Consider the following 18,818-nt stretch of genomic DNA (forward strand, 5'->3'; position numbering starts at 1 on the left):
GGCTTCTTTTTAAGAACTGGCATCTATACTTAGAAATGAAGAATAAGCAGGTATCGGTCAGGCAAAGTGTACACTGAATGTAGGGGGAACAGCAATCTGCAAAAGGCCTGACTTCACAAGAGCAGTCACTGGTTTCTGAAGACTTCCTTCAGAGCAAAGAGTCTTTGAAATGGATGCAATTCTGGATTATATAAAAAGACATGGGACATCCCTGGCAGTCCAGTGGTTCAGACTTCACCTTCCAAAACAGGGAGAGCAGGTTCAATCCTTGGTTGGGGAACTAAGATCCCACATGCCTCATGGCCAAAAAATCAGAACATAAAACAGAAACAATGTTCTAATAAATTCAATAAAAGACTTTATAAATAGTCCACATGGCGGTGGGGGGACTTTCAAAGATAGGTTCTCATAAGGTGCAATTTAGAGGAAAAAAAAGCCACACATAAGCAGGTACCATATGGAACAGAGCATGGGGCTGCCTTTTATTTCCTCCCTTCTCTTTTTCCTCCTCCTCCTCTAGCTGTCCTGCTATCAGATCCCACTTGTGTCAAGGGATGTAAAGCAGAGGGCTCTTCACAACGAGCGCTGGCATTTCAAGCACCTGAAGGATACTTCCCAATCTGTCATCCCAAGGCCTGGGGATCCCCTTGCCCATCCAGCTCAGGCCCCGAAGGCCCACTGGCTTCGGGCCACCAGGTGAGAGGAGGGCTCCTGCAGGAGCCCTGGGGGCCTCGGCCTTTCCTCCCAGCCCCTCATTGGACCTCCTACCTGCTGACCCTGCTCTGGTCTCTTATTAGCTCTGTAATTAGAACATGAGCAGTGAGGTCACCATCTGAGCCTTGGTTTCTTTATTTGTCATGTGAAGCTAATACAGTAACCCTTCCTCACAGGGCTGCCGCGGTATCGCTGCCTGAAGGTATGCAGAGAAGGCTACTTACTACCGTTGTGGGGACCCAGCAAGACCAGATGCCATCCCCTCATCCCGGCCCTGACGCTGGGGCCCCACCCATTCCAGGCTCGTCCATTTTCACTCTCTTCAGCACTTGAGGAAAGTGAGATAGAACCCAAGGGTTAGAATGTCTCTGTAGCTCCCAATAGGCTCCCCAAAGCAAGGTAGGGTGATGCGAGCCCCATGACCGCTTGGCACTCTGATCAGCCTGGGCAGTGTCTCTCCTCAGGCTGAGGGGGCCATCAGAGCTCCAGAAAAAAAGCTCAGTCCCTCTCCAGGGCCCTCCCTGGACTGTGGGACGCTCTTGTGTGGGTCAGAGTCTGGTGCCCTGGGCTCCCTGCTAAGATTCTCGCTTCAGCCTAAGAATCTCCCTGAACGGCACACTGGGAACTATCTGGTGTCCAAGTTCGGGGATCATTCGAGGCCTCTTCTTAGCACAAAACCTCCAAGCCCAAGGAGCTAGTGCACATGCCAGGCTAAGGATGTGCCTCTTAGAAGTCTGTAGCCGCCTCTGATTTGGAAGGTGAGCCGCCATCCCGGGGTTCTCTGTTCTAGGTTCTCCTCCAAGTTTCAAATAACTTTATCTTCTAATCATAAAAGTAGGACATCTTGGCAGAAGCATGTGAAGAGGAAATAAATGAATAGTACCTGTAAGTCTACCAGCTGGAGAGCTAGACTTTGGGGCCCCACCCCTTTCAGTCTCGTCCATTTTCTTTCTCGTTGGGCATATAAACTTCTTTTTTTTTTTTTGCATATAAACTTCTAAAACGTGAGCTTGGGTTCATAATCTGTACATGGTTTGAATTTTTGTTTTCCCACTCACCACTTACTATCATAACCATTTCCACATGACATCAAATATTTTAATCAGCACTTTTTAGTTGTCACAGAGTTGTGTGAATGACGCTGGCCACAGAGGGTAGTGGCATTTGGGCACACAGAAGTGAATAAAACACAGCCCTTGCTGGGCGGGAGGGCGGTTATAGCTTGGTGGAGAGAGACAGACACAGGCAAACACAAGCATTAAAAAATATCCATATATATCTCTGTGTGCTAAGTAGCTTCAGTCATGTCCAACTCTTTGCAACCCTATGGACTGTAGCCCACCAGGCTCTACTGTCCATGGGATTCTCCAGGCAAAGAATACTGCAGTGGATTGCCATGCCTTCCTCCAAGGAATCTTCCTGACCCAGGGATTGAACTCCTGTCTCTTATATCTCCTGTATTGGCAGGCGGGTTCTTTACCACTGGTGCCACCTGGGAAGCCCCCACCTGGGCTCTACCCCGGATCAATTTAATTGGATTCTCTGGGAAGTCAGATCTAGGCATGGAGAATTTTAACAGCATTCTAAATTTCCGGTACAGCCAGGGTTGAAAACTGACTACACAACACACAACTTTACCAGTGTTACGTTCAGGAGATACTGGAGAAGGGGGCTGGCTATGGATGCCTCGAGGGAGTAAGATGCTCCGGGAAGGTTTCCTGTAGGAGGTGACTTCTGAGCTGAGTCTTCAGTAAGTGAAGCCTGGGCACACAATTTGTGAATATATTTTAGTAACAACTATTCCACTCACAGAGGCCTTGAAAGTTCTTTCCCATGTCCTGTCACACACAGGCACTCACTGTGACGTTTGAAGGAACCACACTTTGAGGAAGTTTAGTGATGTTTCAAGGTTTCTCGGCTGCTAGGAGGTTGAGCCAAACTGAAACCCTACAGCTCCCAAACCAGAGCTCTTCCCTGGAATTCCATCTCAAGGTGGCAAAGCCTGGAGGGCGGTCACTGGAATTTCCCAGGAATCCGAACCTTGCCTCGCCACCATCACCATGCCCCTGCCCCAGCACACTTTTCACTGGCTCCCGCCCCAAAATGCTTCCACCAGGCCCTAGCAAGGTGGCCTCCCTCAATACTTCTTTCGAGTACCGTGACCAAAAGAAAGAATTAACAATGAGAAAAAGAAAAAAAGAGAACCAAAGAGCCCACTCCATCTCGTTAAGAAAGTAAACATAAGAGCCATCTAAGTGTCTAATTAAGCTTCTAATTAGTCCCTGCTTGTTACTAATGCAAATTAGATTACTCCGCTTAACTACAGCATGTCCACAACACCCTTGTTAATTGCGGCCTTTTGAAATTAAATTACTCCCTAATTAGCATATCAAAGCCATTGATTCGGAGCTGGGAAAGATGAGGGCAAGAGGAGCCGAATGCCAAGTTTGGTTAATCAGAGATGGCTAATTAAATAGTGCCGTCTTTCGTGGGGGGCCTACTGGTTAAGGGGTGGGGTACTCACCCAGGGCCTGAGAGGCCATCTGGAGCCTGGTTCTGGTAGTGCCCTTGGCACCAGGGGGCTCCCGTGGGCACAGGAAGGGCTCCTGCCAGCCTGGGACAGACCAGTGGTCTGGCCTTCTCTGGGCCCTGGTCCCTCTCTTTGTCTCCCCTGATGATATCTAGCAGTGGCATTTACAGAAATCTTGGGTACCAACTCAGAGGCATCCAAAAAACACATCCATATTCAAATGTGCAAGATACAGGATCCTTCCACATCTTTCTCCCTGTTCCAGGATGACTTCCGGAAAGGTTACTGCAGCCCAGTGCTTCTCTAGTCCCCACCTGTGGTTCCATTCTTGGAAGAAAGTATCCTCTCCCCCACCAAAAAGTACATTAAGTTTCTGTTGGGGATGGCAGGTAAGAGGGTGATGACTTTCATAGAGGGGTTCACCTGGGAACGGATGGGCTAACTTCAGCTTAGAACAGACCCCTCAAGACGTAAGACCCTAAAATTCCCTCCGTGGTAGAAAGAAGGGGGGGAAATTCATCTACCACCATCAGTTCTTAAGCAGCTGTGCGAGAATTAGATGTGGGTCAGGGTGTCCTCAAAGGTCTTTTCTGAGCTTGTACAGACCTTGCAAAGCCTCTCGGACACCCGTCCTGCCTAGCTCTTCCTAGAATACTTAAGTGAAAGTGAAGTCGCTCAGTCGTGTCCGACTCTTTGTGACCCCACGGACTGTAGCCTACCAGGTTCCTCCGTCCAAGGGATTTTCCAGGCAAGAATACTGGAGTGGGTTGCCATTTCAGCAAAATCTCCATGACAAAGTTGCTCCCCAAGGGGGCCAAGTGGGACTCGGAGGGTACTCAACCCCAGCCTATCTTTACCCCACAGAAATACAGGCTCCATGTTTGATAGTGTTTGGGTTTTTCAAAAGAAGCCAAGCAGAGATATTTATGTGAAATTTACCACTGTAATAAACCTTGTGAGAGCCAACAAAGGGGTGAAGTTAGCCCAGCTGTGATCTCAGTCCTACGGCCAGCATTCTAGAGGGACAAGTTCCAGTCAACTGTGTGACCCTGGACAAGTTAATCACCTCTCTGGGCCAGGGGACCTCACTTGTTAAGCAAGAACAAGGAGAGGAGGTATGTGAAATGGCAAATCACAGTCCCTCAGTCAGGGTCCGGTGACCACCTCGTTCCACTCTGTACCTGCCATAATCCCTTCCCAGACTTAGGATGTCTTCTAGAACCTTCCTCCTCCATCTTCCGTGCAGAAGGCAGAGTCTGACCTTCTAGGTCTCTTTGGCAGGAGGCACACACCTGTGCCCTATGCTGTACATTTAACAGATCAGCCCTGGTGGGGGCAACAGATCTTAAATGCCTCATCTAAAAAGGACAGAACTTTCACAAGAATAAACTCCTGGTGACTGACAGTCCCTAGCCTGGTCGATCAATGTCTCCTCTGCCAACTAGGATGTTTATCTGTGTGTATATGATTCTGTCCCCAGATCTTCCTAGCCTGATCCTCCTCTTCGAGTTTCTCACCAGCAGACCTCGAAGCACACAGAATCAAGGTCATGGCCAAATTTCTAAAGGGTTTGGTTTTGCTGATGAATGCAGGGATCAAACCGGGCCCAGGGGAGAGGAAGACTGCCCCCTCCCCCACCAGCTCAGAAGGGTGAATCTCAGGTAGTGTCCAGTCCATGGGTAACCATCCAAGCCAAACTGGGCTAAAGGCCCATATCAGTGGTTTTATTTTAGAAAATAAATTTCAAAGCAGGAAAATAGAAACGGGGAAGGGGTGAGGCTGTCCTGGTGTGAGGGGGAGGGCAGAGCGGCAGCACACAAGGGCCAAGCTGCAGCCCTCCTCGCTGAGCTCTCTCTCCCAAGGAGATTCAATTAATTGATAACAAGAGGCATCAAATTAATTTCTGGAGGATGTGAGATTCTGATGAAGGCAAATCTTCGTAGATGGGGATCGGGAGGGAGGGGGCACGCAGTGGCCCCTCTAATCAGGCTCCGCTGCCTAATTGGGGGGGAGGAGACTTTTCTGGGCCGCAGGGTCGCTGCCCCGCGCTCCACAGCGCCCCTGTCGGGCAGGACCCGCGGAGGCGGTGGAACAAAGGGGACCAGTCTCCTCTCTCACCCAACTCCCAATCCCTTCATTCCACAGCTGCAAGAAAGTGGAGAGCAGGGAAAGGGGAGTGTGGGTGCTCCCTCCCCAGCAGTACAGTCAGGAAAACCGGGGCTCAGAGAGGGAGCATCATGGTCCATGGTCAAGGTTGCAGAGGGAATGAACAAGCGGGTAGTGGCGCTTACCCGAGCCGCTCACCAGGGAGTCTCAGACCCACGCAACCCAGACCGGCCCCAAGCTCAAGGAGGTCAGCACAAGGCGTGGGAGACCCTCCCTGTAGCTGAAAGACCTGAGGCCACCCGGCCCCTCTTCCAGAGTTCCCTGGACCTCTCAAAAGCCCCCAGCATCTTTTCGGAGAGGGCCGAAGACACTCGGCGCGCACGTCCCAGCGCTCAGGTCTCAGAGATCAAGGAGCTGCCGGCACCTCGCACTGATGCGCTTGCGGAGGCTCCGGGAAACACTGGCCGGGCGAGCAATCCTGAACGACTGCGCTCAGCCGGGGCGCGAGAACCTGGAGCTCGGCCTCTCCTGTGAACCCTGGAGGCTTCCGAAGGGAAAGATTCCCCCAAGTGGACAGACTACGCTCCCTCAACATCCGACCTTCGCAAGCGCCTGCGACTCTGACCCGGCCCGGAGACGACCCGAACTGGAGATGCGGAAGCCTGGAGAAGCACTGCGCCCAAGCACAAGCGGCAGCCGCCCCTCCCTCGGTCTCCTGTAAATCCCGAGTCCCCATCCCTCCCCCAAATGCTCCCCAGCAGCGTGCCCTTTTCTTTCAAGGCGCATACACTCTGCCCAAAGAACCCCCTGAAGGAGAGAGGGGAGGAAGTATATGCTACCCTCTTTTGGACCAACTTCCTTCGGCCTGGGTCTCCTGGAAGCCTGGGCTCCAGAGCTGGGAAACCGAATCTAACGGAGTCTGCCCGCTGGCCGCCGGAATGAAGAAACAGAAGCCCCTTCACCAGCCCACTAGGCCGGTTTCCCTCCACACAGCTCAGCCCTCCTGCAGGCTCAGCCGCTAGGACGAGGCATCTTGTCCAGGCTGGGGAGTATGGAAACCAGAGCCTGCCCCCCACCACCAGCACCTGTGGGAAAGATCCTCACTGGGGGACTTGCTCCATTTCTGATTTTCCAAGTTGCAAGAGAGCCACCTCTGCTAAAACCTCTTTGCGGAGAGACTCTGGCAGCTCAGCGGTGGAAGGCCACCGCACACAGTGATGGCTCCACAAGGTTTGTGGAATCCCGGTCTCCAATCCCCAACTCACCCTTCCCTCCAGTCACCATCATCTGTCTCTCCTTCGCTGCCCAAGGAAATTCTGGGTAACTTCCACCCACTGACCCTGCCTATCTTGAACAAATGCAGGGGGGTCACTAGTCTAGACACCCTACTCTGTAACCGTTTGAGAAAAACCCACCGTCTCATCCCCACTCCTTCCCATCTGCACTTGTGGCCCAGGTAGGTATGGTCAGAAACTCCCAGTGGGAGAGAAAAAACCCTTTCCCCACACCCTGCACCACCAATGACCCCACCCAGCTTCTGGTCCCAGCTTGGGAGGCTCCAGTCGGGCAGAGGATGGGGCCTGGGGAGGTAGGCAGGGCTTCTGGGCCCAGGCGAACAGGCTGCAGGGGACAAGGATCAAAGGAAGGAAGACCACCAGCCTGGCCGAGGCCAGAATGGCTCACTCCTTGAGGCACTAGCAGCTTTGACTCTCTAGTCCAGCACACTGTGGCCTTGTCCAAATGGGTATCTTTTGTGCTGGGAGCTCTTGGTTTCTAGGTCAGGCAGGCATGCTCTGAGTCCAGGCTCCTCCCAGGACCCACCTGAATGCTACTTCACAAGCCAACTGTATCTGCAAGCCTGGGTATGGGGGGTGTTGGAATAGAGGGTTCCTGTGCCCCCCAACAGGGCAGCACTGGCCGTGGGTGAAGGTATGCATTTCCATGGAGAATCCAGGAAGGCAACACTGAAAAAGACAGTGACTTCACCCTCAAGGGAAGGAGCTTTTTGCTTCTCCACGGTGATCCATCCAGAGGTGGGTCCCAGATTGATTTGAGACTGCCAGCCAAATCTATCTTCCATAAGACTGTGTGAGCCAGGGTTCCAAACCATAGGAGTCTCCCTTTTTTAGAGAAAGATGGTACCATTTTTCCTCCTCTGTGTTCTAGGGTATTATCCCTCCCACTTTTGTGTCCATGAGCACCTTAGGATGCTGGGGGGAGGTGGACCTTCCAGGGTCTTGTGCAGCTGAGAGATCCCAAGTCCTGAGCCCAGATCCTCCCTTAAAAGGAAGACAGGAAGGGGAAATCCAGCCTTCTCGCTGGAGGACTGAGGGGCACCCAGGCCTGAGCCCATGAAAGAGGGAGGGGAAGTGGCAGGCCCTCCCATCCTCTCCTTTCTCCCTTCCCCATAGCAGAGACTCAAGCCCTACCAGTTACACTGGTGGGAGTTCTAGGAGCCCCACCACTAACTAACTATGTGACCTCAGACAAGCTGTTTCTTCTCTCTAGGCTTTATTTTCCTAACCCTTAAAATGGAGATTAATTTCGAGTCCAGCACGTGGCCTGGCAGTGCTGAGAATCTAATAAAAGCTACCCCTTGGTCAGTACTACGGTGTGCCAGGCACCGTTCTAGGTACTTTACACTTGCTCTTCCATCCCACTGGCAAACATGCTCTCAACTGCTATCACTGACCTACTTTATGTTTAAGAAAACTGCGGTTCGAAGAGCTTAATTAAGTTCTCCAGAGTCTCATCACCACTGGCAGGTTCCAAAGCCTTTTCCCCTGTGACCCATGTTCTGCCCTGGGAAGGCCCGAGTTCCTTGCCCTGAGTTCCAGAGTCCTGGCACCAAGTCATAGGAAGCCACTGCAGCCACTGGAGCCTCAGCATCCAGTCAAAAACAGTGCCCGTCCTGCCCTGGTCTGGGAAGCTGGGAGCTTTTGAAGGAAACTGTGCCAGAGCTCCTTGGATGGAAGAAAGTATTACTTTGCACTGCTGATGTTGCTAAGTCACTTGAGTCGTGTGCGACTTTGTTCGACCCCATAGATGGCAGCCCACCAGGCTCCTGTCTCTGGGATTCTCCAGGCAAGAATACACAGTTTGGGGTATTAGAAAAGCAAAGGCACTGTACCTGCTTGAGCTGGGCTGGAGGGGTTTGCATTTCAGCTGGAGAGACGGGAAAGCCACCAGGGCAGTGGGGCAGCAAAGGATTAGAGGTAGAGAAGAAGGGTGCAGCCATGCCAGGCGTGGCAGATCAGGGAAGCCTTCTCAGGGAGATGACCCTTCCCCTCCTTGCACCTCATACTTCTCTTCTGACAAAGACACCCTTGCACCACCCTCCTCTCTCTAATGTCTCATCTGCCTTTCCTACCCTGACAATGTGCAGACCCCAGCCCTCACAGCGTGGGCACTCCAATGCCCAGTCTGGGAGCTGCCCAGACAGTGTAGGGGCTCAGCAAACTCTTGGGGGATTAATTGATTAAAGGACCCTCCCACCACTCCCCCAACTTTCCAGCCCCTAAGGAAGAGGTGTGTTTGGAGTAGGGGCCCAGCAGGATATGCACATTCCTGGCAAGAAGGGACCTACCTGCCAGCAGCCAGAAAGGAAGTTTCTGGTCAAAGGCAGAGGAAAGGGGGTGGGGTAGGGGTGTCCAGGTGTGAGAAGGGACAGAGATAGGTCCTTTTGCAAGTTGGGCCACACTAGCCCCCCACCCCACCCCCGCACTCCCCCACACTGGTGTCATGACTTTCTCTCCCCAAGGCTCAGGGGTTCACCAGCTCCCTAAGTCCTGCAAAACCTGCCCAGGACCGGGAGAGGGAGAGGAAAACCCCACCCAGCAATCTAGCCCTTAGTGCCAGAAGAAAAGGTTCCCATGGTCTCCCCCAGCGTAGAGCCAAGGTTAGGATTGGGGAGGGGTAAGGTAGTGAGGGGGGACCCAGGAGAGATTCAGATCTTACAGGAGTCCCAAGTTGGGGGGCGGGGAGCACAGCCACTGCCACCTGATGCCACTGTGCCCCACTGATGACAGTGGGAGTGACACCAGATGGGGAGCTCAGGAGACAGTCATGCTTCTGAGAGGCTCAGATCTAAGGGTGCCGGAGCGGGCAGACTGTCCAGGTGCCCACAGCACAGTCCCAGGGGCCTCCCTCCTACCTGCCAGGTGACAAAGAGCCCAGAACCCAGGCAAAACAAAGTTTCTCAAGTTAAAACAAAAACAAAACAAGCCTGCAGATTTCCCTTCCCCTGCAGCAGTTTTCTGCCAGGTTGGGCAGGGTTGGCTGAGGCAGGGGCTGTCTGAGCTGGGTGGCTCTTCTTAAAGCAGCTGGGGCCTGGCAAGCTTATTGGGCCTTTGCCCCTTCCTCTCACCCCTGCCCCACCCACTGGCTTACTAGGAAGCTCATCAGCTTGAAATGCCCAGTGCCAGTAGCGTTCAGTCCCAGGTTCCCACAAAAAGTGAATTTCTGGGTTCAAATCCTTGGTGTCGAGGTCTCTGTTACCCGCTGTGTTCTACAATGGCACTGGTCAGACTCTCCCTCGGCTACAGACTGTATACATGATCCCACAGCTCCTTCCTTCTGGGTGGGAGAAGGGGGCACCCAGGCGAGCCTCCAGCTCCAACCCTAGGTGCCTCTCAAACTGTGCTCCTCAACCCCTCAATCCTAGACCCAACACAGTTGGCTTTGGGACAGTCCAGGCACGTGCTTTAACGCCGGATGAAGATGCTCAAATTCAAGTGAAAACCCGCATTGGCCAAAATGCTCCTAGGCTTTTCTCAGCAACCACTGGGATGACAGCTTCAGACTCGGGTTTTCTCCTGGGGCACCTCACCTCCAACCCCTGCTCCGGTCTCTGAGGTCAAACAGCAGGGAGACCCGGCCCAAGGATGCAAGACACGCGGGAGATCTCCAGACGGCTTAAACCCAGGCACCGAGGGAGCGAGGAAATCAGCGGGGCGGGAGTTGGCAAGAGAAGCCGGCGATGCACACGGCTGAGCCGGGGGTTCTATATGGGCTCAGGGTCTCGGCGTTCCCATATCCTCTTCTCCCAACCAAGAGAGTCCGGGTGGGACGCCCAAGTGTTCACGAGGTCGCCCCAATTGGAGAGAAGGAATCCGCAGCCGTTAGGGCCTCTGACTCAGAATCCGCCTCCCGCGAAAGCACACGGTCCTTTGCCGGGGAGGCCAGGACCCCTGGCAGCTCAAGGGGCCCCGCTTTCTAGCGCCTCGGGTTCTAGCCAGGCTCAGCTCAAGTTAGTTAGGCGTTCGTTGATGGGGAGCGCAAGGCTGGAGCGCTGCCGGGGTGACCGCCGCTCGGGGAGAAGTGTTTGCGGGGGGCCTGTCTGGGAAGATGCCACAGTTCTGGGTCTGAGGAGGGGGGTCCTACTTGGTTATCCCGGGACACTCTTCCCAGGCGACCTCCGAACCCTGCTGCCGCCTTCTCTCTTCCCCTGTATGGTGAGGCGGGGCTCTCTCCAAATGGGGCGAATAAAGATACCCACAGGGTCAGCCCCCCACCCTCCAGCACCGGCGCACAAAATCACAAGAGGCCGTTTCTAGACGCTCTCAAGTCCCCAAGAAGTTTTCCTCTCGTATGACCCAGCCGACCCAGGGATGAAGGAAAGGAGACCACTGGCCCCGGAACCTCCGAGATGCGACCCCAGCAAACCGAGTCCCCTCCTCATCCAAAGCGCGGCGAGTTGGGCTGCGGTCTCCCCCGTCCCTATTTGTCTGCCTCCGGCGCGTCTTGGGGAGTTCTAGACAGACTGGGGTTGGGGGACCCCACTTCACTACTTCCCTCCCCGGCTCAGCAAAGTCTAGGCCGGGAGGTACTCTTTGTTTTACTCGGGGAGTGGAGGGGGGTGGTGCGGTGGTCGCTCCCCCAGACACCCCATTTCCCGCGGGTAGGCCGGGAGGGGGCCGGTCCTAGATTCTTGGGGGGATGGCGGGCCTTAATAGCCTCTCCAGCCCCCCACCCCCACCCCGGCCGACCTCCGCTGCCCACCCCCCGCCGCCGCGCCGTAGACCCCACCTGTTCCCCAGGCAGCTCCCAGCCGCGGGGGCCTGAGCCGGGGGCTGGGTGTCGCGGCCCCGCGGGGTCAGGGCGCCGCAGCCGGCCCCGGCTGGAACAAAGTGCGCCGGCCTGGGCCCGGCTCCTCCCGGCGCCCGGCGCGTCTCCGGCGGGCAGTTTGCAAACACAAAGTGAGCCAGTGAGCGGGCGAGAGAGTGCGCGAGCGAGGGAGTTGGGCTGGTCGCCGGCCCAGCCCCACCCGCGTCCCCGGGCTCGGCTGGCCACCTTACCTGTCCGGCCCGGCCGCTCCGTGCGGGCTCCGGCCCGTCAGCCCGCGCGGGGCATGGGGCTCGCTCGGGTCGCCGCCCGGGCCCGCCGCCGCCGCCGCCTGCTGGGGCTGCCCCTCCGCGCCGCCCGGCGCCGCGCAGCTCCCGGGCGCCCTCCCTCCGCGCCGCGCCGGCCGGCCGCCCGCCGCGCGCCCTAGCCTCGCCGGGGCATCGCACTTTGGGGGCGGCTCGGCTTGCTTCGGCTCTGCTCCTCCTTCTCGGTCCTCCCGCGACGCTTGTCCGCTCGCTTCGCCGCCGGGGCTCCGGGACCCCGGCGTCCCCGCCCCCGGCCCAGCCCTGGTTCCGGCCCGGGCTCCTCCCCGCCGCGCCGCCGCCGCCGCCTGCGCCGCGCCCTCTTCGCGGGCTGGGCGGGGGGTGGGGGGCGCTCCGTCCCGGCCGCCGGCCGCACGCTCCGGTCCGTAGGGGCGGCCGGCTCCCGACTCCGAGGGGCTGCGACTGAGCCCGGGCAGCGAGTGGCTGCAAGCGGGCGGCACGCGGGCGGGGCGGGAGGGGGCGGGGGAGGCGGGGAAGGAGGGAGCGCGCCGAGAGCCAGGGAGGAGGGAGCCGGCGCGCGGCGGAGGGAGGGCAGACCAACTTCTAGCGCTACCATAATTCGCCTAAAGCAGGTGCAGCAACTTTCACCCGGCCCCGCAGCCGGCGGCGAGCGAAAGGAGACCACGTGGACCAAACTTTAGAGGAAGAAAAAGTGGGGAAGACATAGGGCTGCGAATCTGTAAAAAGGCGGTGGGGGTGGGGGGAATGGAGGGACCCCAGGGATTCACTCTGGCTTTGCGAATCCCAAGGCGCGCTTCGCAAACCCCAGCCTTTCTCTGGAGTCTGGAGGGACTGCCAAGCCCTTGCTCCCACACGGTTCATTGGTTCCCGGCGGGCTGTGCCCGGCGCAGGGAGTGGCCGGGGGCGGGGGGGGAGCCGGGGTCTGGAGCGGGTGTCCTTCCTCCCCTCCCTTCTGCGCCCCGCTGCGTAGGGCTGGGGGGCGTGTGCTTCTGAAGCTGGGTAGGGTGGTGGTGGCGGGGAGACAGGGTGGTGGTGGCGGGGAGACTCCTCTGGGCTTTGTGAAACGGTCACCCCGGGCGCGCGCCGCCTCCCTCTCCGGAAGGGGAATTTCCCATAAAGTGCTCTACGAACCAGTGAAAAGGGGCCCAAAGCCGGATCCGCGCGGGCAGAGCGGAGTGCAAAGTAAAAGCAATTATCCGGACAAATTAGATTGTAAACAAAACTCAACGTCTTTTGCCTGAGGGCGGGGAAGTGCGCGAGGAGGAACCGAGGGATTGTGGCTGGAGCCAAGGTGTGTCTTTGGGTTGGGAGGGGGAAGTCCGGATGAGGAAAGGCCCAGATCCAAGGGGGAGGGCTGTGCTGGTAGCAGGCGCCCCACGCGCAGAGACTCGTGGAAATCTGAATAAATTCTCTCTCCGCCTTCTAACCCCAAAACATCTCCGATCTGGCTCTGTGTGTTGCAGTGACGAGAGGTGAGGAACACCTCAGAGCTTGTCACGAACTGGCCGTGACCAAGGGAGGGCCCGGCTGTGAGAGGAGGCTAGGAAGGCTGTGGCCCTAGAAGGCTCTTCTGGCCCAAATCCCTCGAGGCAGGTGGAGACGGGCAGACACGGGATGCTCCGGTGGATTGGGAGCTTCTGGTGCCTCGGGGATGCCGGGGCTGTGGCCTGGGGAGAGAGGATTTCTTGGAAGAGAAGCCTTTCCAAGGGGACTTGGAAGAAAAAGAGATTTCCTCTTGGGTTCTCCTCGCTTTACTCCGTCCCTTTTCTGCGGGTGCAGATGACCAGGTGGAGCTGTCCTGTGTGTGCTGCCTGTGCAGGTCCAGCTCCTATGTATCTGCTCTGCATGGGGCAGGTGTGACAGGCATATTCAGGTTCTGTTGGAGCTTTTCAGATAGCTAGCTGGGAAATCGCTGGGAGGAGGACCCTGAGCGCCTTGTATGTGGATACCACAGGTCCTTTCCAGCGTAGCAATAACAGAAGCATTAAGAATAAAATAACCACAGCTAACATTTGAGTTGTACCACATGCCAGGCATAGGACTCATTTCATCTTTTCCATAACCCTATAAGTAGATAGTCCTGTGACCTCCATTTTACAAAAAAGTTAAGTTCACCTGTCCACGCTTACCTGGCTGGTAAGGGATGAAGCAGGATTCCAACCAGAACTACTTCAGTGAGGCCTTTGAAACAGCACTGCCTGCCTGTGGGTTACCTGAGTAGTACAGTGTAGGAGGAAGGAAGTCTTTGGTGGTGTGATTCTATTTATTTTCTGTGGAGGGTCAGCTCTGGTGGGAGTCAGAGCATGTGGACGGGCCTGAGCCTGACCTGGAGTTGACAGGTCCTATGTAAGCCCAGCTGGATGATGATCATGCCCCTCGGGCCTCCTTCCCTCCTCCCTCCTTCTCCTGCAGAGATTTCAGGTGGGGTGAAACTAAGGACTTTCAATACAGAAGAAGGAATGAGGTAACATCCAGTGGGTTTCTCCAGCTGTTTTCTGTCTGGCTCTCTGGCCCACTGTGTCCTTTCCCATCACCTTCTTGCAGCAGCCCTCCACACCTCATACGTGGATTCACTTGGCTAAAGGGATTTCCCTAAGAAATGGTTTTCAGTTTACCATTATCTTCAGGTCAGTTCAGTTCCCAGCATCCACCGCCCCCCCCCGTGAGTCACAGTGGGGGGCCCAAGGGAGGAAAAATATCCTGTGTGGTCCTCACCTAAAGGGCAATTTAATTAGGAAACAAGGTCTTACTGAAGACATATACAAAACACACACCCCCAAATTAAAACAGCCGGCCCAAAGCCTTTCTTTCTGGATGCAGGGGCTCCAGAAAAAGTTTCCAAAGAGTAGCCCTTGGCTCCTAAGCAGAAGCAACTGTGATTAGGTAGGAGGCTCCTCTTTCCGTCTATCTTTGTTTCTTCAAAGGGTCCCAGGGTCAGGGCCTATGATGTGACAAGAACAAGGGCCCATGGCCTGGCCCTACTAGGGAGGCCATGATTAAGAGCACAGAGGCTGGAGTGAGGCAGCCTAGGGTTGAACTTCAGCATCTGTCACTTACCAGCTGTGTGATCCGGGCAAGTTACAGGATAGAGCCACAGTTTCCTCATCCATGACCTTTGGAGAATGCCTCCTGGGGTTTGGAGGGTAGCATGAAAAAGCCTGGGCAAAGCATCTAGCTCCGTGCCTATTCATCACATATTTTCCATAAACACTCACTTTCTGTTTTGTGAGCCCCAGTTTCCTCACCTAAAAACGAGAATACTGACTTCACAAAATCGTAGATCATGTGTACGTCTGCAGTTGATACTTGTAAGTGCCTGCTGTGTGCCAGGCACTTGATTCACATGCTGTTCAGCTGCATCACCCCGGGCAAAGTGGCTCTTCTCATTTTACAGTGAGGCACTCAAGTGTAGGGGCTCCCAGGTGGCAAAGAGGTAAAAAAACACCCTGCCAATGCAGGAGATGCAAGAGACACAGGTTCGATCCCTGGGTTGGGAAGATCCCCTGGAGGAGGAAATGGCAATCACTCCAGTATTCCTGCTAGGAAAATCCCATGGACAGAAGAGCCTGGTGGGCTACAGTCCACAGGGTCGAAAAGAGTCGGACACGACTGAACACACACGTTACACTACTACTACTCAAGCTCAGAGAAGTCAGGCAACTTACCCCAGGTCACAGACCTAGAAGGTGGTGCAGTGAGGATTCACTCTCAGGTCTTCATGCCCTGAAGAGGTGCCCTTTCCCAGGGTCAGCTACCTCCCTGTTCTGGGGATGAAGTGGGTTCAGTCATGTCCAGCTCTTTGTGACCCCATGGACTGCAGCATGCTAGGCCTCCCTGTCCATCGCCAACTCCCAGAGTTTACTCAAACTCATGTCCGTTGAGTTGGTGATGCCATCCAACCATCTCATCCTCTGTCATCCTCTTTTCCTCCTGCCTTCAATCTTTCCAAGCATCAGGGTCTTTTCCAATGAGTCAGTTCTTTGCATCAGGTGGCCGAAGTGTTGGAGTTTCAGCTTCAGTATCAGTCCTTCCAATGAATATTCAGGACTGATTTCCTTTAGGATGGACTGGTTTGATCTCCTTGTAGTCCAAGGGACTCTCTCAAGAGTCTTCTCCAATACCACAGTTCAAAAGCATCAATTTTTTGGTGCTCAGCTTTCTTTATAGTCCAGCTCTCACATCCATACATGACTACTGGAAAAACCATAGCTTTGACTAGATGGACCTTTGTTGGCAAAGTAATGTCTCTGCTTTTTAATATGCTGTCTAGGTTGGTCATAACTTTTCTTCCAAGGAACAAGCGTCTTTTAATTTCATGGCTGCAGTCACCATCTGCAGTGATTTTGGAGCCCCCAAAGATAAAGTCTGTCACTGTTTCCGCTGTTTCCCCATCTATTTGCCATGAAGTGATGGAACCAAATGAAGTGGGTCAGTGGGTATGTTCTTAGTACCAGGCCCGACATTGGGGGTGGGGGTGCCCTCTATTCCCACAGTCCCCACACATCTAGACTCAGATATTTTATGTTTCCATTCATCTGATTGCTTGAATCTTACTTCTTTTCCCCCTTCAAAACCTTTTTTTTTTTTTTTTTTTTTTTTAAGGGAATTCCCTGGTAGTCCAGTGGTTAAGACTAGACACTTTCACTGCTGTGGGCCTGGGGTTTAATCCCTGGTTGGGGAACAAAGATCCACACAGCATAAGAACAATAACAACCCAAACTGGTTTTTAGTTAATTAAGGAATAAAACATTACCAACATAATGTAGTGGCTCAACAGCTGAGTATACACCTATAGAAATGCATAATGCGTTCAGCAAAAGACAGATACTAAAATGGTTGAGCGGGAGAAGAGTGCCATTCACGATAGCCATTAGCAGTGGAATGGGTGAATAAGTGCTGATATTCTCATGCATGGGCTAGCACTTGGTAATGAGAATGAACAAGCAATAGGCACACCCAGCAATGAGGGGATGTCTCACAAACAATGTTGAGCACAAGAATCAGTCACGCCTTTGGCTGGAACTCCGATCTTCCAGTAATTCACCAAAATGTCCAACACAAAGGGAAGGAGAGGGGCACCCACCCCTTTCTCTCTAGGCCTTTCAGAAAACATGGAGTCAGTCCTTTGACCACATTCATGGGAATCTACAAAAAAGGTGATATTGTAGATATCAAGGGAATGGACACTGTTCAAAAAGGAACGCCTCCCAAATGGTACCATAACAAAACTGAAAGAGTCTACCATGTTACCCAGCATGCTCTTGGCATCCTTGTAAACAACTTAAGGGCAAGATTCTTGTCAAGAGAATTAATGTGCGTATAGAGTATATTGGGGCTTCCCAGGTGATGCTTGTGGTAAAGAACCCACCTGCCAGTACAGGAGTCCTAAGAGATGTGGGTTCAATTCCTGGGGTGGAAAGATCCCCTGGAGGCAGGCATAGCAACCCACTCTTGCCTGGAGAATCCCAAGGACAGAGGAACCTGGCGGGCTATCGTCCATGGAGTCGCAAAGAGTCAGACTCCACGGAAGTGACTTAGCACACACGCACGCCTAGAACATATTAAGCACTCTAAGAGCCAAGATAGCTTCCTGAAACTTGTGAAAGAAAATGATCAGGAAAAAGAAGGAAGGACTTCCCTGGTGGTCCAGTGGTTAAGAATCCACCTACCAATGCAGGGGGGATGGGTTCAATCTGTGGCCCGGGAAGATGCCACATGCCACAGAGCAAGTAAGCCTGGGTGCCAGGACTATGAAACCCTTGAGCCTAGGGCCCGCACACCACGACAAGAGAGGGTAGCTCCCACTCATCGCAACTAGAGAAAGCTCTCGTGCAGCAACAAAGACCCAGTGCAGTGAAAAAAAAATCAATAAATGCCTCTCCCCCCCCCACCAAAAAAAAAAGAAAAAAGAAGGAAGCTAAAGAGAAAGATATTTAGGTTCAACTGAATCTGCCTGCTCCACCCAGAGAAGCACACTTCATGAAAACTAATGGAAAGAAGCCTGAACTGTTGGAGCCCATCCCCTGTGAGTTCATGACATGATGGGTGTAAAGAATCTAAAAGACCTGGAGTGGAAAAAAAAAAAAAAGGCCAGTCACAGAGAGAAATTCTACTTATCTGAAATTCAAAAATCAATCTAACGAAATTGACAAGACAGAACTCAGGAGAGTGGCAGCTCTAGGTGGGGGAATAACTTGGGGTTCCTGGGGGATTGGGAATACTTTGTGTTTTTTGAATTTGGGATTTGGTTACAGAGGTGTGCTCACTTTATGACAACTGAGCTGGTGTGCACTTACGGTTTGTGTGTCTTTATGCTTAAAAAAAAAATAGCCTACTAATTGTTACTGATAAAATTGAGATTCTTCCATATCCCTTCTTCCCTTTCTCCATCCTTCCTTTGCCAGAGGTAGCCAGTTTCCAGAAGCTAGGAGGTAGTCTTCCAAAGTAAGTTTTATATATACCCTTAGTCATTTAGTGTGGCTTTGGTGTCTTAAAATGTTAAATAAAATGTATCTTTCCGCTCCTTGCTTTTCCTATTTGGTGGTGGTGGTATTCTTTACTAAATTTCATGTTGCTGAGGTTAATTCAGGTTTGCTATGTGCATCTCTGGGTCATTAATTGGAAAGACTGATGAAGATCGTTCTGTCACATCTGTGGGCTCCCGTTTCTTTACCCATCCTCCCAGTGACAGTTGGGTTGTTTGGCTGTTGTGGCCACACTGCAGTGGGCTTTGAGCAGTGTCCCATCCCGCCCCTATGCCACCCCCTCCCCCCAACCAGGGCCTTCTGCCTCTCTCCTTGTTTGCCTCCTGCTCAGTCAAGTTGACCTTCTTTCTCTCTGTGCTTCCTCCACTCACTCTGGAGTCTTCTCCCCTCCCCATCTCCCAGCTGTCCCTCCCCACCCTGCTTCCCAATCTTTCTGACTCAGAAAGACCCAGGGTCTGTGCTGGGTGGAGGTGGGGGAGGGATGGAAGGGGCTAGCCTCTTTCTTTGCCACAAAGGCCCCTGTTCCCCAAGATAAATGACGATTTAAACAAAGAAATATTTCATTAAGGGTTGATATCTTAATGAACTGTGCCAGGAACCTCCAAGGCACTCTCCTCCAGACTCTCCCCCTTATTA

At 53.7% G+C, this 18,818-nt stretch overlaps 1 protein-coding gene across 4 annotated transcripts in view; it reads right to left on the reverse strand.

Moving 5' to 3' along the window:
- Positions 1–12,176, reverse strand: part of FOXP4 (forkhead box P4) — a 51,156-nt gene extending 38,980 nt beyond the window's left edge. For 2 of the 4 annotated variants that reach the window (XM_070361464.1, XM_070361461.1), the window contains exon 1: positions 11,647–12,175. The gene's annotated coding sequence lies outside the window, so the exon portion shown is untranslated. Of the gene's footprint in view, positions 1–11,646 lie in introns of all 4 variants that reach the window. The other 2 variants (XM_070361462.1, XM_070361463.1) reach the window with 2 other exon arrangements.
- Positions 12,177–18,818: the final 6,642 nt, after the last annotated feature.

Source organism: Bos mutus, chromosome 23 (assembly GCF_027580195.1).
Source record: "Bos mutus isolate GX-2022 chromosome 23, NWIPB_WYAK_1.1, whole genome shotgun sequence".
In the NCBI taxonomy this organism is placed as follows: Eukaryota; Metazoa; Chordata; class Mammalia; order Artiodactyla; family Bovidae; genus Bos; species Bos mutus.